This window comes from Amia ocellicauda, chromosome 8 (genome assembly GCF_036373705.1).
Source record: "Amia ocellicauda isolate fAmiCal2 chromosome 8, fAmiCal2.hap1, whole genome shotgun sequence".
Classification (NCBI taxonomy): domain Eukaryota; kingdom Metazoa; phylum Chordata; class Actinopteri; order Amiiformes; family Amiidae; genus Amia; species Amia ocellicauda.
The window spans coordinates 7,459,340-7,484,000 of NC_089857.1; the positions used below are offsets into that span (position 1 = coordinate 7,459,340).

Sequence of the window (24,661 nt, forward strand, 5' to 3'; positions counted from 1 at the left end):
GTATTTGGGGAAGTCAAATCTGAAATAATGATGAAATTGCGTGTATCCAAAGTTAAAACTCGTGATTTGTCGCCCTCTGGTGTGTAAAAGATGCAAAAGCTTACAGCACCTGGTATTCCCAGGCGGTCTCCCATCCAAGGACTGACCAGGCCCGAGCCTGCTTAGCTTCCGAGATCGGACGAGATCGGGCTTATTCAGGCTAGTATGGCCGTAAGCCAGGGAGGCTGTCCCTGACGCTCTACTTAAAGGGAAGGCAATATCCGTTTCTGCCGCTCATACTTGCAGTTGAACTGTCTCTCTACTCTAAATTCCGGGACACACCAGCGCGCCGCAGACAGTCCCTGCTAACACGCCACGTTGTGGCAACGTTGTGGCAGCGTTGTGCGTTAGCTGGGGTGCCACACCAGACCGGAACTATATTTTACAAAACGAACACATTGTCTTGATAAAACAGCTGTAATTGAGTGCCTGACACGCCAGTCAAGCGCAATCTTGAGAAGGTGTGCATTTCAGTAAGGATTTCAATTGACATGCAGTATGAAACTGAAAGGAGGTTGCATCACTATGATGCATAACATTGCATGTATTGTATTTTCAAGTGTGTGCATTCATCCTGTTGTCATTTTGTTTTGAAAGCAGAAGAATCATTCAACAGGTTGCTGAGACAAATGTAAACCAGTAAAACATATGAAGAGAAACAAACCTTGAATATAAGTTCAGTTGTTTAAACATTTGACAAACTATGGTGAGGGGGTAAGAAAACACACAAATCCAGCAGCTCCTGTATTTCAATACACCAGAACCCAATATTATTGGCGAGTCGGGTAGTCCATCATCACAGTTCGAGGGCAGGCATCATTTCAGTAATTTCATCCCGTTGCATTCACATCCGTGCCTTGAATGAGATTGAATGTGATCTTTGCTCTCAAGTATGTTCCCAAGTTTTACACTTTCGTGCTTTGCATGAATGGGAATGGAACCGTGTGTGTTGAATGAGGCTCCTTGTGAGCACTGAACTTTGTCCTGCTGGAGTTCCTTTTTGTGTTGCTGTAATTGTGTAATTTCTCGATGAGAAAGATTAGGCAACATTTAGTCACTTCTAGCCATGATGCTCAATTTATTTACGAATATACCCTAGTTACTAGGGACCGTTTACGTTGGAGAACAAGATCTATTGTATGCCTGTGTATTTGGGGAAGTAAAATCTGAAATAATGATGAAATTGCGTGTATCCAAAGTTAAAACTCGTGATTTGTCGCCCTCTGGTGTGTAAAAGATGCAAAAGCTTACAGCACCTGGTATTCCCAGGCGGTCTCCCATCCAAGTACTGACCAGGCACGAGCCTGCTTAGCTTCCGAGATCTGACGAGATCGGGCGTATTCAGGCTAGTATGGCCGTAAGCCAGGGAGGCTGTCCCTGACGCTCTACTTAAAGGGAAGGCAATATCCGTTTCTGCCGTTCATACTTACAGTTGAACTGTCTCTCTACTCTAAAGCCCGGGACACACCAGCGCGCCGCAGACAGTCCCTGCTAACACGCCACGTTGTGGCAACATTGTGGCAACGTTGTGCGTTAGCTGGGGTGCCACACCAGACCGGAACTATATATTACAAAACGAACACATTGTCTTGATAAAACAGCTGTAATTGAGTGCCTGACACGCCAGTCAAGCGCAATCTTGAGAAGGTGTGCATTTCAGTAAGGATTTCAATTGACATGCAGTATGAAACTGAAAGGAGGTTGCATCACTATGATGCATAACATTGCATGTATTGTATTTTCAAGTGTGTGCATTCATCCTGTTGTCATTTTGTTTTGAAAGCAGAAGAATCATTCAACAGGTTGCTGAGACAAATGTAAACCAGTAAAACATATGAAGAGAAACAAACCTTGAATATAAGTTCAGTTGTTTAAACATTTGACAAACTATGGTGAGGGGGTAAGAAAACACACAAATCCAGCAGCTCCTGTATTTCAATACACCAGAACCCAATATTATTGGCAAGTCGGGTAGTCCATCTTCACAGTTCGAGGGCAGTCATCATTTCAGTAATTTCATCCCGTTGCATTCACATCCGTGCCTTGAATGAGATTGAATGTGATCTTTGCTCTCAAGTAAGTTCCCAAGTTTTACACTTTCGTGCTTTGCATGAATGGGAATGGAACCGTGTGTGTTGAATGAGGCTCCTTGTGAGCACTGAACTTTGTCCGGTGGAGTTCTTTTTTGTGTTGCTGTAATTGTCTCATTTCTTGATGAGAAAGATTAGGCAACATTTAGTCACTTCTAGCCATGATGCTCAATTTATTTACGAATGTACCCTAGTTACTAGGGACCGTTTACGTTGGAGAACAAGATCTATTGTATGCCTGTGTATTTGGGGAAGTCAAATCTGAAATAATGATGAAATTGCGTGTATCCAAAGTTAAAACTCGTGATTTGTCGCCCTCTGGTGTGTAAAAGATGCAAAAGCTTACAGCACCAGGTATTCCCAGGCGGTCTCCCATCCAAGTACTGACCAGGAACGAGCCTGCTTAGCTTCCGAGATCGGACGAGATCGGGCGTATTCAGGCTAGTATGGCCGTAAGCCAGGGAGGCTGTCCCTGACGCTCTACTTAAAGGGAAGGCAATATCCGTTTCTGCCGTTCATACTTACAGTTGAACTGTCTCTCTACTGTAAAGCCCGGGACACACCAGCGCGCCGCAGACAGTCCCTGCTAACACGCCACGTTGTGGCAACATTGTGCGTTAGCTGGGGTGCCACACCAGACCGGAACTATATATTACAAAACGAACACGTTGTCTTGATAAAACAGCTGTAATTGAGTGCCTGACACGCCAGTCAAGCGCAATCTTGAGAAGGTGTGCATTTCAGTAAGGATTTCAATTGACATGCAGTATGAAACTGAAAGGAGGTTGCATCACTATGATGCATAACATTGCATGTATTGTATTTTCAAGTGTGTGCATTCATCCTGTTGTCATTTTGTTTTGAAAGCAGAAGAATCATTCAACAGGTTGCTGAGACAAATGTAAACCAGTAAAACATATGAAGAGAAACAAACCTTGAATATAAGTTCAGTTGTTTAAACATTTGACAAACTATGGTGAGGGGGTAAAAAAACACACAAATCCAGCAGCTCCTGTATTCCAATACACCAGAACCCAATATTATTGGCGAGTCGGGTAGTCCATCATCACAGTTCGAGGGCAGGCATCATTTCAGTAATTTCATCCCGTTGCATTCACATCCGTGCCTTGAATGAGATTGAATGTGATCTTTGCTCTCAAGTATGTTCCCAAGTTTTACACTTTCGTGCTTTGCATGAATGGGAATGGAACCGTGTGTGTTGAATGAGGCTCCTTGTGAGCACTGAACTTTGTCCGGTGGAGTTCCTTTTTGTGTTGCTGTAATTGTGTCATTTCTCGATGAGAAAGATTAGGCAACATTTAGTCACTTCTAGCCATGATGCTCAATTTATTTACGAATGTACCCTAGTTACTAGGGACCGTTTACGTTGGAGAACAAGATCTATTGTATGCCTGTGTATTTGGGGAAGTAAAATCTGAAATAATGATGAAATTGCGTGTATCCAAAGTTAAAACTCGTGATTTGTCGCCCTCTGGTGTGTAAAAGATGCAAAAGCTTACAGCACCTGGTATTCCCAGGCGGTCTCCCATCCAAGTACTGACCTGGCCCAAGCCTGCTTAGCTTCCGAGATCGGGCGTATTCAGGCTAGTATGGCCGTAAGCCAGGAATGCTGTCCCTGACACTCTACTTAAAGGGAAGGCAATATCCGTTTCTGCCGTTCATACTTACAGTTGAACTGTCTCTCTACTCTAAAGCCCGGGACACACCAGCGCGCCGCAGACAGTCCCTGCTAACACGCCACGTTGTGGCAACATTGTGGCAACGTTGTGCGTTAGCTGGGGTGCCACACCAGACCGGAACTATATATTACAAAACGAACACGTTGTCTTGATAAAACAGCTGTAATTGAGTGCCTGACACGCCAGTCAAGCGCAATCTTGAGAAGGTGTGCATTTCAGTAAGGATTTCAATTGACATGCAGTATGAAACTGAAAGGAGGTTGCATCACTATGATGCATAACATTGCATGTATTGTATTTTCAAGTGTGTGCATTCATCCTGTTGTCATTTTGTTTTGAAAGCAGAAGAATCATTCAACAGGTTGCTGAGACAAATGTAAACCAGTAAAACATATGAAGAGAAACAAACCTTGAATATAAGTTCAGTTGTTTAAACATTTGACAAACTATGGTGAGGGGGTAAAAAAACACACAAATCCAGCAGCTCCTGTATTTCAATACACCAGAACCCAATATTATTGGCGAGTCGGGTAGTCCATCATCACAGTTCGAGGGCAGGCATCATTTCAGTAATTTCATCCCGTTGCATTCACATCCGTGCCTTGAATGAGATTGAATGTGATCTTTGCTCTCAAGTATGTTCCCAAGTTTTACACTTTCGTGCATTGCATGAATGGGAATGGAACCGTGTGTGTTGAATGAGGCTCCTTGTGAGCACTGAACTTTGTCCGGTGGAGTTCCTTTTTGTGTTGCTGTAATTGTGTCATTTCTCGATGAGAAAGATTAGGCAACATTTAGTCACTTCTAGCCATGATGCTCAATTTATTTACGAATGTACCCTAGTTACTAGGGACCGTTTACGTTGGAGAACAAGATCTATTGTATGCCTGTGTATTTGGGGAAGTCAAATCTGAAATAATGATGAAATTGCGTGTATCCAAAGTTAAAACTCGTGATTTGTCGCCCTCTGGTGTGTAAAAGATGCAAAAGCTTACAGCACCCGGTATTCCCAGGCGGTCTCCCATCCAAGTACTGACCAGGCCCGAGCCTGCTTAGCTTCCGAGATCGGACGAGATCGGGCGTATTCAGGCTAGTATGGCCGTAAGCCAGGGAGGCTGTCCCTGACGCTCTACTTAAAGGGAAGGCAATATCAGTTTCTGCCGTTCATACTTACAGTTGAACTGTCACTCTACTCTAAAGCCCGGGACAAACCAGCGCGCCGCAGACAGTCCCTGCTAACACGAAACGTTGTGGCAACGTTGTGCGTTAGCTGGGGTGCCACACCAGACCGGAACTATGTATTACAGAACGAACACATTGTCTTGATAATACAGCTGTAATTGAGTGCCTGACACGCCAGTCAAGCGCAATCTTGAGAAGGTGTGCATTTCAGTAAGGATTTCAATTGACATGCAGTATGAAACTGAAAGGAGGTTGCATCACTATAATGCATAACATTGCATGTATTGTATTTTCAAGTGTGTGCATTCATCCTGTTGTCATTTTGTTTTGAAAGCAGAAGAATCATTCAACAGGTTGCTGAGACAAATGTAAACCAGTAAAACATATGAAGAGAAACAAACCTTGAATATAAGTTCAGTTGTTTAAACATTTGACAAACTATGGTGAGGGGGTAAGAAAACACACAAATCCAGCAGCTCCTGTATTTCAATACACCAGAACCCAATATTATTGGCGAGTCAGGTAGTCCATCATCACAGTTCGAGGGCAGGCATCATTTCAGTAATTTCATCCCGTTGCATTCACATCCGTGCCTTGAATGAGATTGAATGTGATCTTTGCTCTCAAGTATGTTCCCAAGTTTTACACTTTTGTGCTTTGCATGAATGGGAATGGAACCGTGTGTGTTGAATGAGGCTCCTTGTGAGCACTGAACTTTGTCCGGTGGAGTTCCTTTTTGTGTTGCTGTAATTGTGTCATTTCTCGATGAGAAAGATTAGGCAACATTTAGTCACTTCTAGCCATGATGCTCAATTTATTTACGAATGTACCCTAGTTACTAGGGACCGTTTACGTTGGAGAACAAGATCTATTGTATGCCTGTGTATTTGGGGAAGTCAAATCTGAAATAATGATGAAATTGCGTGTATCCAAAGTTAAAACTCGTGATTTGTCGCCCTCTGGTGTGTAAAAGATGCAAAAGCTTACAGCACCTGGTATTCCCAGGCGGTCTCCCATCCAAGTACTGACCAGGCCCGAGCCTGCTTAGCTTCCGAGATCGGACGAGATCGGGCGTATTCAGGCTAGTATGGCCGTAAGCCAGGGAGGCTGTCCCTGACGCTCTACTTAAAGGGAAGGCAATATCCGTTTCTGCCGTTCATACTTACAGTTGAACTGTCTCTCTACTCTAAAGCCCGGGACACACCAGCGCGCCGCAGACAGTCCCTGCTAACACGCCACGTTGTGGCAGCGTTGTGGCAACGTTGTGCGTTAGCTGGGGTGCCACACCAGACCGGAACTATATATTACAAAACTAACACATTGTCTTGATAAAACAGCTGTAATTGAGTGCCTGACACGCCATTCAAGCGCAATCTTGAGAAGGTGTGCATTTCAGTAAGGATTTCAATTGACATGCAGTATGAAACTGAAAGGAGGTTGCATCACTATGATGCATAACATTGCATGTATTGTATTTTCAAGTGTGTGCATTCATCCTGTTGTCATTTTGTTTTGAAAGCAGAAGAATCATTCAACAGGTTGCTGAGACAAATGTAAACCAGTAAAACATATGAAGAGAAACAAACCTTGAATATAAGTTCAGTTGTTTAAACATTTGACAAACTATGGTGAGGGGGTAAGAAAACACACAAATCCAGCAGCTCCTGTATTTCAATACACCAGAACCCAATATTATTGGCGAGTCGGGTAGTCCATCATCACAGTTCGAGGGCAGGCATCATTTCAGTAATTTCATCCCGTTGCATTCACATCCGTGCCTTGAATGAGATTGAATGTGATCTTTGCTCTCAAGTATGTTCCCAAGTTTTACACTTTCGTGCTTTGCATGAATGGGAATGGAACCGTGTGTGTTGAATGAGGCTCCTTGTGAGCACTGAACTTTGTCCGGTGGAGTTCCTTTTTGTGTTGCTGTAATTGTGTCAGTTCTCGATGAGAAAGATTAGGCAACATTTAGTCACTTCTAGCCATGATGCTCAATTTATTTACGAATGTACCCTAGTTACTAGGGACCGTTTCCGTTGGAGAACAAGATCTATTGTATGCCTGTGTATTTGGGGAAGTCAAATCTGAAATAATGATGAAATTGCGTGTATCCAAAGTTAAAACTCGTGATTTGTCGCCCTCTGGTGTGTAAAAGATGCAAAAACTTACAGCACCTGGTATTCCCAGGCGGTCTCCCATCCAAGTACTGACCAGGCCCGAGCCTGCTTAGCTTCCGAGATCGGACGAGATCGGGCGTATTCAGGCTAGTATGGCCGTAAGCCAGGAATGCTGTCCCTGACGCTCTACTTAAAGGGAAGGCAATATCCGTTTCTGCCGTTCATACTTACAGTTGAACTGTCTCTCTACTCTAAGGTCCGGGACACACCAGCGCGCCGCAGACAGTCCCTGCTAACACGAAACGTTGTGGCAACGTTGTGCGTTAGCTGGGGTGCCACACCAGACCAATGTATTACAAAACTAACACATTGTCTTGATAAAACAGCTGTAATTGAGTGCCTGACACGCCATTCAAGCGCAATCTTGAGAAGGTGTGCATTTCAGTAAGGATTTCAATTGACATGCAGTATGAAACTGAAAGGAGGTTGCATCACTATGATGCATAACATTGCATGTATTGTATTTTCAAGTGTGTGCATTCATCCTGTTGTCATTTTGTTTTGAAAGCAGAAGAATCATTCAACAGGTTGCTGAGACAAATGTAAACCAGTAAAACATATGAAGAGAAACAAACCTTGAATATAAGTTCAGTTGTTTCAACATTTGACAAACTATGGTGAGGGGGTAAGAAAACACACAAATCCAGCAGCTCCTGTATTTCAATACACCAGAACCCAATATTATTGGCGAGTCGGGTAGTCCATCATCACAGTTCGAGGGCAGGCATCATTTCAGTAATTTCATCCCGTTGCATTCACATCCGTGCCTTGAATGAGATTGAATGTGATCTTTGCTCTCAAGTATGTTCCCAAGTTTTACACTTTCGTGCTTTGCATGAATGGGAATGGAACCGTGTGTGTTGAATGAGGCTCCTTGTGAGCACTGAACTTTGTCCGGTGGAGTTCCTTTTTGTGTTGCTGTAATTGTGTCATTTCTCGATGAGAAAGATTAGGCAACATTTAGTCACTTCTAGCCATGATGCTCAATTTATTTACGAATGTACCCTAGTTACTAGGGACCGTTTACGTTGGAGAACAAGATCTATTGTATGCCTGTGTATTTGGGGAAGTCAAATCTGAAATAATGATGAAATTGCGTGTATCCAAAGTTAAAACTCGTGATTTGTCGCCCTCTGGTGTGTAAGAGATGCAAAAGCTTACAGCACCTGGTATTCCCAGGCAGTCTCCCATCCAAGTACTGACCAGGCCCGCGCCTGCTTGGCTTCCGAGATCGGACGAGATCGGACGAGATCGGGCGTATTCAGGCTAGTATGGCCGTAAGCCAGGGAGGCTGTCCCTGACGCTCTACTTAAAGGGAAGGCAATATCCGTTTCTGCCGTTCATACTTACAGTTGAACTGTCTCTCTACTCTAAAGCCCGGGACACACCAGCGCGCCGCAGACAGTCCCTGCTAACACGCCACGTTGTGGCAACATTGTGGCAACGTTGTGCGTTAGCTGGGGTGCCACACCAGACCGGAACTATGTATTACAAAACGAACACATTGTCTTGATAAAACAGCTGTAATTGAGTGCCTGACACGCCAGTCAAGCGCAATCTTGAGAAGGTGTGCATTTCAGTAAGGATTTCAATTGACATGCAGTATGAAACTGAAAGGAGGTTGCATCACTATGATGCATAACATTGCATGTATTGTATTTTCAAGTGTGTGCATTCATCCTGTTGTCATTTTAATTTGAAAGCAGAAGAATCATTCAACAGGTTGCTGAGACAAATGTAAACCAGTAAAACATATGAAGAGAAACAAACCTTGAATATAAGTTCAGTTGTTTAAACATTTGACAAACTATGGTGAGGGGGTAAGAAAACACACACATCCAGCAGCTCCTGTATTTCAATACACCAGAAGCCAATATTATTGGCGAGTCGGGTAGTCCATCATCACAGTTCGAGGGCAGGCATCAATTCAGTTATTTCATCCCGTTGCATTCACATCCGTGCCTTGAATGAGATTGAATGTGATCTTTGCTCTCAAGTATGTTCCCAAGTTTTACACTTTCGTGCTTTGCATGAATGGGAATGGAACCGTGTGTGTTGAATGAGGCTCCTTGTGAGCACTGAACTTTGTCCGGTGGAGTTCCTTTTTGTGTTGCTGTAATTGTGTCATTTCTCGATGAGATAGATTAGGCAACATTTAGTCACTTCTAGCCATGATGCTCAATTTATTTACGAATGTACCCTAGTTTCTAGGGACCGTTTACGTTGGAGAACAAGATCTATTGTATGCCTGTGTATTTGGGGAAGTCAAATCTGAAATAATGATGAAATTGCGTGTATCCAAAGTTAAAACTCGTGATTTGTCGCCCTCTGGTGTGTAAAAGATGCAAAAGCTTACAGCACCTGGTATTCCCAGACGGTCTCCCATCCAAGTACTGACCAGGCCAGAGCCTGCTTAGCTTCCGAGATCGGACGAGATCGGGCGTATTCAGGCTAGTATGGCCGTAAGCCAGGGAGGCTGTCCCTGACGCTCTACTTAAAGGGAAGGCAATATCCGTTTCTGCCGTTCATACTTACAGTTGAACTGTCTCTCTACTCTAAAGCCCGGGACACACCAGCGCGCCGCAGACAGTCCCTGCTAACACGCCACGTTGTGGCAGCGTTGTGGCAACGTTGTGCGTTAGCTGGGGTGCCACACCAGACCGGAACTATATATTACAAAACGAACACATTGTCTTGATAAAACAGCTGTAATTGAGTGCCTGACACGCCAGTCAAGCGCAATCTTGAGAAGGTGTGCATTTCAGTAAGGATTTCAATTGACATGCAGTATGAAACTGAAAGGAGGTTGCATCACTATGATGCATAACATTGCATGTATTGTATTTTCAAGTGTGTGCATTCATCCTGTTGTCATTTTGTTTTGAAAGCAGAAGAATCATTCAACAGGTTGCTGAGACAAATGTAAACCAGTGAAACATATGAAGAGAAACAAACCTTGAATATAAGTTCAGTTGTTTAAACATTTGACAAACTATGGTGAGGGGGTAAGAAAACACACAAATCCAGCAGCTCCTGTATTTCAATACACCAGAACCCAATATTATTGGCGAGTCGGGTAGTCCATCATCACAGTTCGAGGGCAGGCATCATTTCAGTAATTTCATCCCGTTGCATTCACATCCGTGCCTTGAATGAGATTGAATGTGATCTTTGCTCTCAAGTAAGTTCCCAAGTTTTACACTTTCGTGCTTTGCATGAATGGGAATGGAACCGTGTGTGTTGAATGAGGCTCCTTGTGAGCACTGAACTTTGTCCGGTGGAGTTCCTTTTTGTGTTGCTGTAATTGTGTCATTTCTCGATGAGAAAGATTAGGCAACATTTAGTCACTTCTAGCCAAGATGCTCAATTTATTTACGAATGTACCCTAGTTACTAGGGACCGTTTACGTTGGAGAACAAGATCTATTGTATGCCTGTGTATTTGGGGAAGTCAAATCTGAAATAATGATGAAATTGCGTATATCCAAAGTTAAAACTCGTGATTTGTCGCCCTCTGGTGTGTAAAAGATGCAAAAGCTTACAGCACCTGGTATTCCCAGGCGGTCTCCCATCCAAGTACTGACCAAGCCCAAGCCTGCTTAGCTTCCAAGATTGGACGAGATTGGGCGTATTCAGGCTAGTATGGCCGTAAGCCAGGGAGGCTGTCCCTGACGCTCTACTTAAAGGGAAGGCAATATCCGTTTCTGCCGCTCATACTTACAGTTGAACTGTCTCTCTACTCTAAAGTCCGGGACACACCAGCGCGCCGCAGACAGTCCCTGCTAACACGAAACGTTGTGGCAACGTTGTGCGTTAGCTGGGGTGCCACACCAGACCTATGTATTACAAAACTAACACATTGTCTTGATAAAACAGCTGTAATTGAGTGCCTGACACGCCATTCAAGCGCAATCTTGAGAAGGTGTGCATTTCAGTAAGGATTTCAATTGACATGCAGTATGAAACTGAAAGGAGGTTGCATCACTATGATGCATAACATTGCATGTATTGTATTTTCAAGTGTGTGCATTCATCCTGTTGTCATTTTGTTTTGAAAGCAGAAGAATCATTCAACAGGTTGCTGAGACAAATGTAAACCAGTAAAACATATGAAGAGAAACAAACCTTGAATATAAGTTCAGTTGTTTAAACATTTGACAAACTATGGTGAGGGGGTAAGAAAACACACAAATCCAGCAGCTCCTGTATTTCAATACACCAGAACCCAATATTATTGGCGAGTCGGGTAGTCCATCATCACAGTTCGAGGGCAGGCATCATTTCAGTAATTTCATCCCGTTGCATTCACATCCGTGCCTTGAATGAGATTGAATGTGATCTTTGCTCTCAAGTATGTTCCCAAGTTTTACACTTTCGTGCTTTGCATGAATGGGAATGGAACCGTGTGTGTTGAATGAGGCTCCTTGTGAGCACTGAACTTTGTCCGGTGGAGTTCCTTTTTGTGTTGCTGTAATTGTGTCATTTCTCGATGAGAAAGATTAGGCAACATTTAGTCACTTCTAGCCATGATGCTCAATTTATTTACGAATGTACCCTAGTTACTAGGGACCGTTTACGTTGGAGAACAAGATCTATTGTATGCCTGTGTATTTGGGGAAGTCAAATCTGAAATAATGATGAAATTGCGTGTATCCAAAGTTAAAACTCGTGATTTGTCGCCCTCTGGTGTGTAAGAGATGCAAAAGCTTACAGCACCTGGTATTCCCAGGCGGTCTCCCATCCAAGTACTGACCAGGCCCGAGCCTGCTTAGCTTCCGAGATCGGACGAGATCGGGCGTATTCAGGCTAGTATGGCCGTAAGCCAGGGAGGCTGTCCCTGACGCTCTACTTAAAGGGAAGGCAATATCCGTTTCTGCCGTTCATACTTACAGTTGAACTGTCTCTCTACTCTAAAGCCCGGGACACACCAGCGCGCCGCAGACAGTCCCTGCTAACACGCCACGTTGTGGCAACATTGTGGCAACGTTGTGCGTTAGCTGGGGTGCCACACCAGACCGGAACTATGTATTACAAAACGAACACATTGTCTTGATAAAACAGCTGTAATTGAGTGCCTGACACGCCAGTCAAGCGCAATCTTGAGAAGGTGTGCATTTCAGTAAGGATTTCAATTGACATGCAGTATGAAACTGAAAGGAGGTTGCATCACTATGATGCATAACATTGCATGTATTGTATTTTCAAGTGTGTGCATTCATCCTGTTGTCATTTTAATTTGAAAGCAGAAGAATCATTCAACAGGTTGCTGAGACAAATGTAAACCAGTAAAACATATGAAGATAAACAAACCTTGAATATAAGTTCAGTTGTTTAAACATTTGACAAACTATGGTGAGGGGGTAAGAAAACACACACATCCAGCAGCTCCTGTATTTCAATACACCAGAAGCCAATATTATTGGCGAGTCGGGTAGTCCATCATCACAGTTCGAGGGCAGGCATCAATTCAGTTATTTCATCCCGTTGCATTCACATCCGTGCCTTGAATGAGATTGAATGTGATCTTTGCTCTCAAGTATGTTCCCAAGTTTTACACTTTCGTGCTTTGCATGAATGGGAATGGAACCGTGTGTGTTGAATGAGGCTCCTTGTGAGCACTGAACTTTGTCCGGTGGAGTTCCTTTTTGTGTTGCTGTAATTGTGTCATTTCTCGATGAGATAGATTAGGCAACATTTAGTCACTTCTAGCCATGATGCTCAATTTATTTACGAATGTACCCTAGTTTCTAGGGACCGTTTACGTTGGAGAACAAGATCTATTGTATGCCTGTGTATTTGGGGAAGTCAAATCTGAAATAATGATGAAATTGCGTGTATCCAAAGTTAAAACTCGTGATTTGTCGCCCTCTGGTGTGTAAAAGATGCAAAAGCTTACAGCACCTGGTATTCCCAGGCGGTCTCCCATCCAAGTACTGACCAGGCCCGAGCCTGCTTAGCTTCCGAGATCGGACGAGATCGGGCGTATTCAGGCTAGTATGGTCGTAAGCAAGGGAGGCTGTCCCTGACGCTCTACTTAAAGGGAAGGCAATATCCGTTTCTGCCGCTCATACTTGCAGTTGATCTGTCTCTCTACTCTAAAGTCCGGGACACACCAGCGCGCCGCAGACAGTCCCTGCTAACACGAAACGTTGTGGCAACGTTGTGCGTTAGCTGGGGTGCCACACCAGACCGGAACTATATATTACAAAACGAACACATTGTCTTGATAAAACAGCTGTAATTGAGTGCCTGACACGCCAGTCAAGCGCAATCTTGAGAAGGTGTGCATTTCAGTAAGGATTTCAATTGACATGCAGTATGAAACTGAAAGGAGGTTGCATCACTATGATGCATAACATTGCATGTATTGTATTTACAAGTGTGTGCATTCATCCTGTTGTCATTTTGTTTTGAAAGCAGAAGAATCATTCAACAGGTTGCTGAGACAAATGTAAACCAGTAAAACATATGAAGAGAAACAAACCTTGAATATAAGTTCAGTTGTTTAAACATTTGACAAACTATGGTGAGGGGGTAAGAAAACACACAAATCCAGCAGCTCCTGTATTTCAATACACCAGAACCCAATATTATTGGCGAGTCGGGTAGTCCATCATCACAGTTCGAGGGCAGGCATCATTTCAGTAATTTCATCCCGTTGCATTCACATCCGTGCCTTGAATGAGATTGAATGTGATCTTTGCTCTCAAGTATGTTCCCAAGTTTTACACTTTCGTGCTTTGCATGAATGGGAATGGAACCGTGTGTGTTGAATGAGGCTCCTTGTGAGCACTGAACTTTGTCCGGTGGAGTTCCTTTTTGTGTTGCTGTAATTGTGTCATTTCTCGATGAGAAAGATTAGGCAACATTTAGTCACTTCTAGCCATGATGCTCAATTTATTTACGAATGTACCCTAGTTACTAGGGACCGTTTACGTTGGAGAACAAGATCTATTGTATGCCTGTGTATTTGGGGAAGTCAAATCTGAAATAATGATGAAATTGCGTGTATCCAAAGTTAAAACTCGTGATTTGTCGCCCTCTGGTGTGTAAAAGATGCAAAAGCTTACAGCACCTGGTATTCCCAGGCGGTCTCCCATCCAAGTACTGACCAGGCCGGAGCCTGCTTAGCTTCCGAGATCGGACGAGATCGGGCGTATTCAGGCTAGTATGGCCGTAAGCCAGGGAGGCTGTCCCTGACGCTCTACTTAAAGGGAAGGCAATATCCGTTTCTGCCGCTCATACTTGCAGTTGAACTGTCTCTCTACTCTAAAGTCCGGGACACACCAGCGCGCCACAGACAGTCCCTGCTAACACGAAACGTTGTGGCAACGTTGTGCGTTAGCTGGGGTGCCACACCAGACCTATGTATTACAAAACGAACACATTGTCTTGATAAAACAGCTGTAATTGAGTGCCTGACACGCCAGTCAAGCGCAATCTTGAGAAGGTGTGCATTTCAGTAAGGATTTCAATTGACATGCAGTATGAAACTGAAAGGAGGTTGCATCACTATGATGCATAACATTGCATGTATTGTATTTTCAAGTGTGTGCATTCATCCTGTTGTCATTTTGTTTTGAAAGCAGAAGAATCATTCAACAGGTTGCTGAGACAAATGTAAACCAGTAAAACATATGAAGAGAAACAAACCTTGAATATAAGTTCAGTTGTTTAAACATTTGACAAACTATGGTGAGGGGGTAAGAAAACACACAAATCCAGCAGCTCCTGTATTTCAATACACCAGAACCCAATATTATTGGCGAGTCGGGTAGTCCATCATCACAGTTCGAGGGCAGGCATCATTTCAGTAATTTCATCCCGTTGCATTCACATCCGTGCCTTGAATGAGATTGAATGTGATCTTTGCTCTCAAGTATGTTCCCAAGTTTTACACTTTCGTGCTTTGCATGAATGGGAATGGAACCGTGTGTGTTGAATGAGGCTCCTTGTGAGCACTGAACTTTGTCCGGTGGAGTTCCTTTTTGTGTTGCTGTAATTGTGTCATTTCTCGATGAGAAAGATTAGGCAACATTTAGTCACTTCTAGCCATGATGCTCAATTTATTTACGAATGTACCCTAGTTACTAGGGACCGTTTACGTTGGAGAACAAGATCTATTGTATGCCTGTGTATTTGGGGAAGTCAAATCTGAAATAATGATGAAATTGCGTGTATCCAAAGTTAAAACTCGTGATTTGTCGCCCTCTGGTGTGTAAAAGATGCAAAAGCTTACAGCACCTGGTATTCCCAGGCGGTCTCCCATCCAAGTACTGACCAGGCCCGAGCCTGCTTGGTTTCCGAGATCGGACGAGATCGGGCGTATTCAGGCTAGTATGGCCGTAAGCCAGGGAGGCTGTCCCTGACGCTCTACTTAAAGGGAAGGCAATATCCGTTTCTGCCGTTCATACTTACAGTTGAACTGTCTCTCTACTCTAAAGCCCGGGACACACCAGCGCGCCGCAGACAGTCCCTGCCAACACGCCACGTTGTGGCAACGTTGTGCGTTAGCTGGGGTGCCACTCCAGACCGGAACTATATTTTACAAAACGAACACATTGTCTTGATAAAACAGCTGTAATTGAGTGCCTGACACGCCAGTCAAGCGCAATCTTGAGAAGGTGTGCATTTCAGTAAGGATTTCAATTGACATGCAGTATGAAACTGAAAGGAGGTTGCATCACTATGATGCATAACATTGCATGTATTGTATTTTCAAGTGTGTGCATTCATCCTGTTGTCATTTTGTTTTGAAAGCAGAAGAATCATTCAACAGGTTGCTGAGACAAATGTAAACCAGTAAAACATATGAAGAGAAACAAACCTTGAATATAAGTTCAGTTGTTTAAACATTTGACAAACTATGGTGAGGGGGTAAGAAAACACACAAATCCAGCAGCTCCTGTATTTCAATACACCAGAACCCAATATTATTGGCGAGTCGGGTAGTCCATCATCACAGTTCGAGGGCAGGCATCATTTCAGTAATTTCATCCCGTTGCATTCACATCCGTGCCTTGTATGAGATTGAATGTGATCTTTGCTCTCAAGTATGTTCCCAAGTTTTACACTTTCGTGCTTTGCATGAATGGGAATGGAACCGTGTGTGTTGAATGAGTCTCCTTGTGAGCACTGAACTTTGTGCGGTGGAGTTCCTTTTTGTGTTGCTGTAATTGTGTCATTTCTTGATGAGAAAGATTAGGCAACATTGAGTCACTTCTAGCCATGATGCTCAATTAATTTACGAATGTACCCTAGTTACTAGGGACCGTTTACGTTGGAGAACAAGATCTATTGTATGCCTGTGTATTTGGGGAAGTAAAATCTGAAATAATGATGAAATTGCGTGTATCCAAAGTTAAAACTCGTGATTTGTCGCCCTCTGGTGTGTAAAAGGTGCAAAAGCTTACAGCACCTGGTATTCCCAGGCGGTCTCCCATCCAAGTACTGACCAGGCCCGAGCCTGCCTGGCTTCCGAGATCGGTCGAGATCGGGCGTATTCAGGCTAGTATGGCCGTAAGCCAGGGAGGCTGTCCCTGACGCTCTACTTAAAGGGTAGGCAATATCCGTTTCTGCCGATCATACTTACAGTTGAACTGTCTCTCTACTCTAAAGCCCGGGACACACCAGCGCGCCGCAGACAGTCCCTGCTAACACGCCACGTTGTGGCAACGTTGTGGCAACGTTGTGCGTTAGTTGGGGTGCCACACCAGACCGGAACTATATTTTACAAAACGAACACATTGTCTTGATAAAACAGCTGTAATTGAGTGCCTGACACGCCAGTCAAGCGCAATCTTGAGAAGGTGTGCATTTCAGTAAGGATTTCAATTGACATGCAGTATGAAACTGAAAGGAGGTTGCATCACTATGATGCATAACATTGCATGTATTGTATTTTCAAGTGTGTGCATTCATCCTGTTGTCATTTTGTTTTGAAAGCAGAAGAATCATTCAACAGGTTGCTGAGACAAATGTAAACCAGTAAAACATATGAAGAGAAACAAACCTTGAATATAAGTTCAGTTGTTTAAACATTTGACAAACTATGGTGAGGGGGTAAGAAAACACACAAATCCAGCAGCTCCTGTATTTCAATACACCAGAACCCAATATTATTGGCGAGTCGGGTAGTCCATCATCACAGTTCGAGGGCAGGCATCATTTCAGTAATTTCATCCCGTTGCATTCACATCCGTGCCTTGAATGAGATTGAATGTGATCTTTGCTCTCAAGTATGTTCCCAAGTTTTACACTTTCGTGCTTTGCATGAATGGGAATGGAACCGTGTGTGTTGAATGAGTCTCCTTGTGAGCACTGAACTTTGTGTGGTGGAGTTCCTTTTTGTGTTGCTGTAATTGTGTCATTTCTTGATGAGAAAGATTAGGCAACATTGAGTCACTTCTAGCCATGATGCTCAATTAATTTACGAATGTACCCTAGTTACTAGGGACCGTTTACGTTGGAGATCAAGATCTATTGTATGCCTGTGTATTTGGGGAAGTAAAATCTGAAATAATGATGAAATTGTGTGTATCCAAAGTTAAAACTCGTGATTTGTCGCCCTCTGGTGTGTAAAAGGTGCAAAAGCTTACAGCACCTGGTATTCCCAGGCGGTCTCCCATCCAAGTACTGACCAGGCCCGAGGCTGCCTGGCTTCCGAGATCGGTCGAGATCGGGCGTATTCAGGCTAGTATGGCCGTAAGCCAGGGAGGCTGTCCCTGACGCTCTACTTAAAGGGAAGGCAATATCCGTTTCTGCCGATCATACTTACAGTTGAACTGTCTCTCTACTCTAAAGCCCGGGACACACCAGCGCGCCGCAGACAGTCCCTGCTAACACGCCACGTTGAGGCAACGTTGTGGCAACGTTGTGCGTTAGTTGGGGTGCCACACCAGACCGGAACTATATTTTACAAAACGAACACATTGTCTTGATAAAACAGCTGTAATTGAGTGCCTGACACGCCAGTCAAGCGCAATCTTGAGAAGGTGTGCATTTCAGTAAGGATTTCAATTGACATGCAGTATGAAACTGAAAGGAGGTTGCATCACTATGATGCATAACATTGCATGTATTGTATTTTCAAGTGTGTGCATTCATCCTGTTGTCATTTTGTTTTGAAAGCAGAAGAATCATTCAACAGGTTGCTGAGACAAATGTAAACCAGTAAAACATATGAAGAGAAACAAACCTTGAATATAAGTTCAGTTGTTTAAACATTTGACAAACTATGGTGAGGGGGTAAGAAAACACACAAATCCAGCAGCTCCTGTATTTCAATACACCAGAACCCAATATTATTGGCGAGTCGGGTAGTCCATCATCACAGTTCGAGGGCAGGCATCATTTCAGTAATTTCATCCCGTTGCATTCACATCCGTGCCTTGAATGAGATTGAATGTGATCTTTGCTCTCAAGTATGTTTCCAAGTTTTAAACTTTCGTGCTTTGCATGAATGGGAATGGAACCGTGTGTGTTGAATGAGTCTCCTTGTGAGCACTGAACTTTGTGTGGTGGAGTTCCTTTTTGTGTTGCTGTAATTGTGTCATTTCTTGATGAGAAAGATTAGGCAACATTGAGTCACTTCTAGCCATGATGCTCAATTAATTTACGAATGTACCCTAGTTACTAGGGACCGTTTACGTTGGAGATCAAGATCTATTGTATGCCTGTGTATTTGGGGAAGTAAAATCTGAAATAATGATGAAATTGTGTGTATCCAAAGTTAAAACTCGTGATTTGTCGCCCTCTGGTGTGTAAAAGGTGCAAAAGCTTACAGCACCTGGTATTCCCAGGCGGTCTCCCATCCAAGTACTGACCAGGCCCGAGCCTGCCTGGCTTCCGAGATCGGTCGAGATCGGGCGTATTCAGGCTAGTATGGCCGTAAGCCAGGGAGGCTGTCCCTGACGCTCTACTTAAAGGGAAGGCAATATCCGTTTCTGCCGTTCATACTTACAGTTGAACTGTCTCTCTACTCTAAAGCCCGGGACACACCAACGTGCCGCAGACAGTCCCTGCTAACTCGCCACGTTGTGGCAACGTTGTGGCAACGTTGTGCGTTTGCTGGGGTGCCACACCAGACCGGAACTATATTTTACAAAACGAACACATTGTCTTGATAAAACAGCTGTAATTGAGTGCCTGACACGCCAGTCAAGCGCAATCTTGAGAAGGTGTGCATTTCAGTAAGGATTTCAATTGACATGCAGTATGAAACTGAAAGGAGGTTGCATCACTATGATGCATAACATTGCATGTATTGTATTTTCAAATGTGTGCATTCATCCTGTTGTCATTTTGTTTTGAAAGCAGAAGAATCATTCAACAGGTTGCTGAGACAAATGTAAACCAGTAAAACATATGAAGAGAAACAAACCTTGAATATAAGTTCAGTTGTTTAAACATTTGACAAACTATGGTGAGGGGGTAAGAAAACACACAAATCCAGCAGCTCCTGTACTTCAATACACCAGAAGCCAATATTATTGGTGAGTCGGGTAGTCCATCATCACAGTTCGAGGGCAGGCATCATTTCAGTAATTTCATCCCGTTGCATTCACATCCGTGCCTTGAATGAGGTTGAATGTGATCTTTGCTCTCAAGTATGTTCCCAAGTTTTACACTTTCGTGCTTTGCATGAATGGGAATGGAACCGTGTGTGTTGAATGAGGCTCCTTGTGAGCACTGAACTTTGTCCGGTGGAGTTCCTTTTTGTGTTGCTGTAATTGTGTCATTTCTTGATGAGAAAGATTAGGCAACATTTAGTCACTTCTAGCCATGATGCTCAATTTATTTACGAATGTACCCTAGTTACTAGGGACCGTTTACATTGGAGAACAAGATCTATTGTATGCCTGTGTATTTGGGGAAGTAAAATCTGAAATAATGATGAAATTGTGTGTATCCAAAGTTAAAACTCGTGATTTGTCGCCCTCTGGTGTGTAAAAGGTGCAAAAGCTTACAGCACCTGGTATTCCCAGGCGGTCTCCCATCCAAGTACCGACCAGGCCCGAGCCTGCTTGGCTTCGGAGATCGGACGAGATCGGGCGTATTCAGGCTAGTATGGCCGTAAGCCAGGGAGGCTGTCCCTGATGCTGTACTTAAAGGGAAGGCAATATCCGTTTCTGCCGTTCATACTTACAGTTGAACTGTCTCTCTACTCTAAAGCCCGGGACACAGCAGCGCGCCGCAGACTGTCCCTGCTAACACGCCACGTTGTGGCAACATTGTGGCAACGTTGTGCGTTAGCTGGGGTGCCACACCAGACCGGAACTATATTTTACAAAAAAAACACATTGTCTTGATAAAACAGCTGTAATTGAGTGCCTGACACGCCAGTCAAGCGCAATCTTGAGAAGGTGTGCATTTCAGTAAGGATTTCAATTGACATGCAGTATGAAACTGAAAGGAGGTTGCATCACTATGATGCATAACATTGCATGTATTGTATTTTCAAGTGTGTGCATTCATCCTGTTGTCATTTTGTTTTGAAAGCAGAAGAATCATTCAACAGGTTGCTGAGACAAATGTAAACCAGTAAAACATATGAAGAGAAACAAACCTTGAATATAAGTTCAGTTGTTTAAACATTTGACAAACTATGGTGAGGGGGTAAGAAAACACACAAATCCAGCAGCTCCTGTATTTCAATACACCAGAACCCAATATTATTGGCGAGTCGGGTAGTCCATCATCACAGTTCGAGGGCAGGCATCATTTCAGTAATTTCATCCCGTTGCATTCACATCCGTGCCTTGAATGAGATTGAATGTGATCTTTGCTCTCAAGTATGTTCCCAAGTTTTACACTTTCGTGCTTTGCATAAATGGGAATGGAACCGTGTGTGTTGAATGAGGCTCCTTGTGAGCACTGAACTTTGTCCGGTGGAGTTCCTTTTTGTGTTGCTGTAATTGTGTCATTTCTCGATGAGAAAGATTAGGCAACATTTAGTCACTTCTAGCCATGATGCTCAATTTATTTACGAATGTACACTAGTTACTAGGGACCGTTTACGTTGGAGAACAAGATCTATTGTATGCCTGTGTATTTGGGGAAGTCAAATCTGAAATAATGATGAAATTGCGTGTATCCAAAGTTAAAACTCGTGATTTGTCGCCCTCTGGTGTGTAAAAGATGCAAAAGCTTACAGCACCTGGTATTCCCAGGCGGTCTCCCATCCAAGTACTGACCAGGCCCGAGCCTGCTTAGCTTCCGAGATCGGACGAGATTGGGCGTATTCAGGCTAGTATGGCCGTAAGCCAGGGAGGCTGTCCCTGACGCTCTACTTAAAGGGAAGGCAATATCCGTTTCTTCCGCTCATACTTGCAATTGAACTGTCTCTCTACTCTAAAGTCCGGGACACACCAGCGCGCCGCAGACAGTCCCTGCTAACACGAAACGTTGTGGCAACGTTCTGCGTTAGCTGGGGTGCCACACCAGACCGGAACTATATATTACAAAACGAACACATTGTCTTGATAAAACAGCTGTAATTGAGTGCCTGACACGCCAGTCAAGCGCAATCTTGATAAGGTGTGCATTTCAGTAAGGATTTCAATTGACATGCAGTATGAAACTGAAAGGAGGTTGCATCACTATGATGCATAACATTGCATGTATTGTATTTTCAAGTGTGTGCATTCATCCTGTTGTCATTTTGTTTTGAAAGCAGAAGAATCATTCAACAGGTTGCTGAGACAAATGTAAACCAGTAAAACATATGAAGAGAAACAAACCTTGAATATAAGTTCAGTTGTTTAAACATTTGACAAACTATGGTGAGGGGGTAAGAAAACACACAAATCCAGCAGCTCCTGTATTTCAATACACCAGAACCCAATATTATTGGCGAGTCGGGTAGTCCATCATCACAGTTCGAGGGCAGGCATCATTTCAGTAATTTCATCCCGTTGCATTCACATCCGTGCCTTGAATGAGATTGAATGTGATCATTGCTCTCAAGTATGTTCCCAAGTTTTACACTTTCGTGCTTTGCATGAATGGGAATGGAACCGTGTGTGTTGAATGAAGCTCCTTGTGAGCACTGAACTTTGTCCGGTGGAGTTCCTTTTTGTGTTGCTGTAATTGTGTCATTTCTCGATGAGAAAGATTAGGCAACATTTAGTCACTTCTAGCCATGATGCTCAATTTATTTACGAATGTACCCTAGTTACTAGGGACCGTTTACGTTGGAGAACAAGATCTATTGTATGCCTGTGTATTTGGGGAAGTCAAATCTGAAATAATGATGAAATTGCGTGTATCCAAAGTTAAAACTCGTGATTTGTCGCCCTCTGGTGTGTAAAAGATGCAAAAGCTTACAGCACCTGGTATTCCCAGGCGGTCTCCCATCCAAGTACTGACCAGGCCCGAGCCTGCTTAGCTTCCGAGATCGGACGAGATCTGGCGTATTCAGGCTAGTATGGCCGTAAGCCAGGGAGGCTGTCCCTGACGTTCTACTTAAAGGGAAGGCAATATCCGTTTCTGCCGTTCATACTTACAGTTGAACTGTCTCTCTACTCTAAAGCCCGGGACACACCAGCGCAGCCGCAGACAGTCCCTGCTAACACGCCACGTTGTGGCAACATTGTGGCAACGTTGTGCGTTAGCTGGGGTGCCACACCAGACCGGAACTATATATTACAAAACGAACACATTCTCTTGATAAAACAGCTGTAATTGAGTGCCTGACACGCCAGTCAAGCGCAATCTTGAGAAGGTGTGCATTTCAGTAAGGATTTCAATTGACATGCAGTATGAAACTGAAAGGAGGTTGCATCACTATGATGCATAACATTGCATGTATTGTATTTTCAAGTGTGTGCATTCATCCTGTTGTCATTTTGTTTTGAAAGCAGAAGAATCATTCAACAGGTTGCTGAGACAAATGTAAACCAGTAAAACATATGAAGAGAAACAAACCTTGAATATAAGTTCAGTTGTTTAAACATTTGACAAACTATGGTGAGGGGGTAAGAAAACACACAAATCCAGCAGCTCCTGTATTTCAATACACCAGAACCCAATATTATTGGTGAGTCGGGTAGTCCATCATCACAGTTCGAGGGCAGGCATCATTTCAGTAATTTCATCCCGTTGCATTCACATCCGTGCCTTGAATGAGATTGAATGTGATCTTTGCTCTCAAGTATTTTCCCAAGTTTTACACTTTCGTGCTTTGCATGAATGGGAATGGAACCGTGTGTGTTGAATGAGGCTCCTTGTGAGCACTGAACTTTGTCCGGTGGAGTTCCTTTTTGTGTTGCTGTAATTGTGTCATTTCTCGATGAGAAAGATTAGGCAACATTTAGTCACTTCTAGCCATGATGCTCAATTTATTTACGAATGTACACTAGTTACTAGGGACCGTTTACGTTGGAGAACAAGATCTATTCTATGCCTGTGTATTTGGGGAAGTCAAATCTGAAATAATGATGAAATTGCGTGTATCCAAAGTTAAAACTCGTGATTTGTCGCCCTCTGGTGTGTAAAAGATGCAAAAGCTTACAGCACCTGGTATTCCCAGGCGGTCTCCCATCCAAGTACTGACCAGGCCCGAGCCTGCTTAGCTTCCGAGATCGGACGAGATCGGGCGTATTCAGGCTAGTATGGCCGTAAGCCAGGGAGGCTGTCCCTGACGCTCTACTTAAAGGGAAGGCAATATCCGTTTCTTCCGCTCATACTTGCAATTGAACTGTCTCTCTACTCTAAAGTCCGGGACACACCAGCGCGCCGCAGACAGTCCCTGCTAACACGAAACGTTGTGGCAACGTTGTGCGTTAGCTGGGGTGCCACACCAGACCGGAACTATATATTACAAAACGAACACATTGTCTTGATAAAACAGCTGTAATTGAGTGCCTGACACGCCAGTCAAGCGCAATCTTGAGAAGGTGTGCATTTCAGTAAGGATTTCAATTGACATGCAGTATGAAACTGAAAGGAGGTTGCATCACTATGATGCATAACATTGCATGTATTGTATTTTCAAGTGTGTGCATTCATCCTGTTGTCATTTTGTTTTGAAAGCAGAAGAATCATTCAACAGGTTGCTGAGACAAATGTAAACCAGTAAAACATATGAAGAGAAACAAACCTTGAATATAAGTTCAGTTGTTTAAACATTTGACAAACTATGGTGAGGGGGTAAGAAAACACACAAATCCAGCAGCTCCTGTATTTCAATACACCAGAACCCAATATTATTGGCGAGTCGGGTAGTCCATCATCACAGTTCGAGGGCAGGCATCATTTCAGTAATTTCATCCCGTTGCATTCACATCCGTGCCTTGAATGAGATTGAATGTGATCTTTGCTCTCAAGTATGTTCCCAAGTTTTACACTTTCGTGCTTTGCATGAATGGGAATGGAACCGTGTGTGTTGAATGAAGCTCCTTGTGAGCACTGAACTTTGTCCGGTGGAGTTCCTTTTTGTGTTGCTGTAATTGTGTCATTTCTCGATGAGA

The 24,661-nt window shown here is 43.6% G+C and overlaps 19 non-coding genes and 2 pseudogenes across 19 annotated transcripts; all 21 read right to left on the minus strand.

The window, feature by feature from the left end:
- Positions 1 to 97: 97 nt before the first annotated feature.
- LOC136757246 (5S ribosomal RNA) lies at positions 98 to 216 on the minus strand. Its single transcript, XR_010819283.1, has one exon. It is a non-coding gene; the product is annotated as a 5S ribosomal RNA (ribosomal RNA).
- Positions 217 to 1,283: 1,067 nt separating this feature from the next.
- LOC136757012 (5S ribosomal RNA) lies at positions 1,284 to 1,402 on the minus strand. The gene has a single exon (XR_010819061.1). It is a non-coding gene; the product is annotated as a 5S ribosomal RNA (ribosomal RNA).
- A 1,066-nt stretch (positions 1,403 to 2,468) lies between these two features.
- LOC136757307 (5S ribosomal RNA) lies at positions 2,469 to 2,587 on the minus strand. The gene has a single exon (XR_010819341.1). It is a non-coding gene; the product is annotated as a 5S ribosomal RNA (ribosomal RNA).
- A 1,055-nt stretch (positions 2,588 to 3,642) lies between these two features.
- Positions 3,643 to 3,751, minus strand: LOC136757536 (uncharacterized; annotated as a pseudogene).
- A 1,066-nt stretch (positions 3,752 to 4,817) lies between these two features.
- LOC136755934 (5S ribosomal RNA) lies at positions 4,818 to 4,936 on the minus strand. The gene has a single exon (XR_010818042.1). It is a non-coding gene; the product is annotated as a 5S ribosomal RNA (ribosomal RNA).
- A 1,055-nt stretch (positions 4,937 to 5,991) lies between these two features.
- Positions 5,992 to 6,110, minus strand: LOC136756530 (5S ribosomal RNA). Its single transcript, XR_010818608.1, has one exon. It is a non-coding gene; the product is annotated as a 5S ribosomal RNA (ribosomal RNA).
- Positions 6,111 to 7,176: 1,066 nt separating this feature from the next.
- On the minus strand, positions 7,177 to 7,295 carry LOC136756064 (5S ribosomal RNA). The gene has a single exon (XR_010818167.1). It is a non-coding gene; the product is annotated as a 5S ribosomal RNA (ribosomal RNA).
- Positions 7,296 to 8,345: 1,050 nt separating this feature from the next.
- LOC136757643 (uncharacterized) lies at positions 8,346 to 8,474 on the minus strand (annotated as a pseudogene).
- Positions 8,475 to 9,540: 1,066 nt separating this feature from the next.
- LOC136756493 (5S ribosomal RNA) lies at positions 9,541 to 9,659 on the minus strand. Its single transcript, XR_010818573.1, has one exon. It is a non-coding gene; the product is annotated as a 5S ribosomal RNA (ribosomal RNA).
- A 1,066-nt stretch (positions 9,660 to 10,725) lies between these two features.
- LOC136757230 (5S ribosomal RNA) lies at positions 10,726 to 10,844 on the minus strand. The gene has a single exon (XR_010819268.1). It is a non-coding gene; the product is annotated as a 5S ribosomal RNA (ribosomal RNA).
- A 1,050-nt stretch (positions 10,845 to 11,894) lies between these two features.
- LOC136756542 (5S ribosomal RNA) lies at positions 11,895 to 12,013 on the minus strand. Its single transcript, XR_010818619.1, has one exon. It is a non-coding gene; the product is annotated as a 5S ribosomal RNA (ribosomal RNA).
- A 1,066-nt stretch (positions 12,014 to 13,079) lies between these two features.
- On the minus strand, positions 13,080 to 13,198 carry LOC136756524 (5S ribosomal RNA). Its single transcript, XR_010818602.1, has one exon. It is a non-coding gene; the product is annotated as a 5S ribosomal RNA (ribosomal RNA).
- Positions 13,199 to 14,253: 1,055 nt separating this feature from the next.
- Positions 14,254 to 14,372, minus strand: LOC136756452 (5S ribosomal RNA). The gene has a single exon (XR_010818536.1). It is a non-coding gene; the product is annotated as a 5S ribosomal RNA (ribosomal RNA).
- Positions 14,373 to 15,422: 1,050 nt separating this feature from the next.
- Positions 15,423 to 15,541, minus strand: LOC136757106 (5S ribosomal RNA). The gene has a single exon (XR_010819150.1). It is a non-coding gene; the product is annotated as a 5S ribosomal RNA (ribosomal RNA).
- A 1,055-nt stretch (positions 15,542 to 16,596) lies between these two features.
- On the minus strand, positions 16,597 to 16,715 carry LOC136757407 (5S ribosomal RNA). Its single transcript, XR_010819434.1, has one exon. It is a non-coding gene; the product is annotated as a 5S ribosomal RNA (ribosomal RNA).
- A 1,066-nt stretch (positions 16,716 to 17,781) lies between these two features.
- Positions 17,782 to 17,900, minus strand: LOC136757563 (5S ribosomal RNA). Its single transcript, XR_010819554.1, has one exon. It is a non-coding gene; the product is annotated as a 5S ribosomal RNA (ribosomal RNA).
- Positions 17,901 to 18,966: 1,066 nt separating this feature from the next.
- Positions 18,967 to 19,085, minus strand: LOC136757408 (5S ribosomal RNA). Its single transcript, XR_010819435.1, has one exon. It is a non-coding gene; the product is annotated as a 5S ribosomal RNA (ribosomal RNA).
- A 1,066-nt stretch (positions 19,086 to 20,151) lies between these two features.
- LOC136757383 (5S ribosomal RNA) lies at positions 20,152 to 20,270 on the minus strand. The gene has a single exon (XR_010819411.1). It is a non-coding gene; the product is annotated as a 5S ribosomal RNA (ribosomal RNA).
- Positions 20,271 to 21,336: 1,066 nt separating this feature from the next.
- Positions 21,337 to 21,455, minus strand: LOC136756863 (5S ribosomal RNA). Its single transcript, XR_010818918.1, has one exon. It is a non-coding gene; the product is annotated as a 5S ribosomal RNA (ribosomal RNA).
- A 1,055-nt stretch (positions 21,456 to 22,510) lies between these two features.
- Positions 22,511 to 22,629, minus strand: LOC136756673 (5S ribosomal RNA). Its single transcript, XR_010818740.1, has one exon. It is a non-coding gene; the product is annotated as a 5S ribosomal RNA (ribosomal RNA).
- A 1,067-nt stretch (positions 22,630 to 23,696) lies between these two features.
- Positions 23,697 to 23,815, minus strand: LOC136756554 (5S ribosomal RNA). The gene has a single exon (XR_010818630.1). It is a non-coding gene; the product is annotated as a 5S ribosomal RNA (ribosomal RNA).
- Between the last annotated feature and the right edge of the window lie 846 nt (positions 23,816 to 24,661).